This window comes from Charadrius vociferus, unplaced genomic scaffold, assembly GCF_000708025.1.
Source record: "Charadrius vociferus isolate BGI_N301 unplaced genomic scaffold, ASM70802v2 scaffold126, whole genome shotgun sequence".
Taxonomy (NCBI): domain Eukaryota; kingdom Metazoa; phylum Chordata; class Aves; order Charadriiformes; family Charadriidae; genus Charadrius; species Charadrius vociferus.
In genome coordinates this window covers 4107906-4110322 of record NW_009648894.1, presented here as the reverse complement: position 1 = coordinate 4110322, position 2417 = coordinate 4107906, and positions in this window count along the sequence as shown.

Here is a 2417-nt window from a genome sequence, read left to right as displayed (position 1 = left end):
TAGTGTCCCAGTAGATAGCGCTGTATCTATCCGTAACATAACTAATAGCTGCCAGATAAAGAGCGGCAAACTTACAATTATTTATGAATTTAAGGTTTGCAGGAGTTTTGGCTTTTGTGGTTTTGGGGTTTTTTTTTTAAATTTTCCTCTGCCCTGACAGTTTGCAAAATCCCTTTGCCAGCATATTTTCAAAAGTCTTCTAATTAGTCATTCCAGGAAAACAAGCATTTATGATTTGATCTTTTGTCTATAGGTTCATCTAAGGTGAAAAACCCTGGGAAGTTGCCATCACTCTTCTGAGTTAATTCAATGCAAAGTCATCATACCAAAATTGCTCTAAAAGTTAATTTAAAAATATATAATTAAGCATTCATATGCCACTGTCTGCATTAACTGCTTTGTGGAAGATAAAATATTGCTCTTATTTATGTATAATATTCCTATATTAATGATTGTTAGCAGAAATGTGGACATAGAAAAACAGCTCAAAATAAAAATACATATTTTATCCCTGTATTTAATAAAGTCTCAGCTAAAAGGTATTTTTCTTTCTATCATATTCTCAGTTATTTTCCAGAGCTCTACCTGAACTTGAGTGTCCAGCGTTCTACGTCAGTCACAGGATTCCTGCTTGATTGCCTATTGAGTGTACTTCGTTAACTACTTTATTTACCTTAGAAATTACAGTTAAGGGAACCCTCACAAGTCTGGTTTTAACTAAGGATGCTCACTTTCCCCTCCTTCAAGATTTCAAAGGTGGCATCCAGATTGCTCATCCAAATTAAATTTCTTTTTGCTCTTCTTTGTGCCTTCCACCGCAGGTCCGCTTGCCTTTTCTGATACATCTCGTGTGTATTGATAGAGCATCGCGGCACTCCCATTTAGACCCTGAATTATTTCAGCAACCAGGAAATTGTTTTCTCTTGCTGCAGTGACATTTTACGGCACAACAAGGCAGCCTTAAAGTGAGAACAACTGCCTTTAGAGGAATATCCTTCCTCAATTGAGCCCTTCTGGCCATGACAATGGCATAAAATACACTCTGGGCCTCATCTTAGTTCCTGGCCCAGATTTCGGTGGCAATGCCAGAGCTCGCCGAACTGCAGCTATACTCTGCTTTTCCCAGTGCGTCGCAATGGGCAGTTACCTCAGCAACCCCGGCTTTGCTTTCCAGGGCTCTCTGGCCCTGCGCAAGCCTCACGCGGTGCCAAGACACCGTAACCCCCACCTCGCTCCCACCCTTGGTACTTGGGTGGTACACAGGAGCAGCGTACTGGAGGATTACAGCCCGACGCCTCGTGCTCCTCCTACTCTTTTTAATATTTGCGACACCTGGAGAAACTTCTAGAAGTCCTGCTTCTGGTTTTAGGGTCCTTCACCTGCCTGCCAGCTCGCTCCTCTTTGTCTCTAGAGATCTGTCAGCCTGTTCAAAAACAAGAACTTTTTTTTCCCTGACAAAGCCAGATTCTTGGCACATTCTTCCAGCATTCCTTTAAACAGCCAGTCAGCAAACAACAGCGCAAACACTCGCCTGCCCTCTCATTGTTTCCTGACCCTGATTTACAAGAGGTCAGTGTGATAGATGTTTAAACTAACCACAGGCTCAGTTTATGCCAGGCCACTCCATCTGAGCTTTCATGTCATATTAATTACAATTCCTTTAAATTCCACCGCAATTAAAATCGAAAGCAACAGTTGTATGTTTTCAGCGCCTCCCGCCCAAATACTGCGTATCGCTTGAGGCCAGAGTCTGCCCCTCTCCATCTTTCCGGATATCATCTTCCCTTCTATTGTTCATATTTTCAAATAACTCTTGAAAAACAGGGAAGTTCATCTAATCGAGTGGATGGCCAAGTGCAGTGACATCCAAGAGCAAAGTGCTACTTTAGATAAGAGTGTTACAAGCTGGCCCTTTGCAGACATCTCTAAGCTGGCTTCCACAACAGAAATATGTGACGTAGGCACGCATACGGTCTTAGATTTTCTCTTTCAAAAATTGAGAAGTTGCAGCCCTGATTTTAGAGGTACATATCAGCTCTACTTTCAAGCTATTGGGGAACATGTCGCAACAAATGAAAACAAACTGCTGTAGGAGCCGTGGTATCAATGCTTTTTCATATCCAGCAGTGGCACTGCACGTGGTAAAGTGTCCTGTTTAGCAGCAGCATCTTGAGGGGACGCCCTCATCCCAGCACTGGCCGGTTGTGCTGGGGTAGTAGATCTACTGTGCCCAGAAGATCAACTGCGAGATTGTACTCTGCTCACTGCACCTTGGCCTCTTCTTAATACCACCCCCTTTTCCCCTCACTACATTTCTTTTACTGCCATCCTTCATCTTTTGTTGTATTTCTAATTCTGCTTGGTCTTAATTTCGCTGGAACCAACAGCCTTCTGCTGGGCTCTCAGACTCTGAAGGA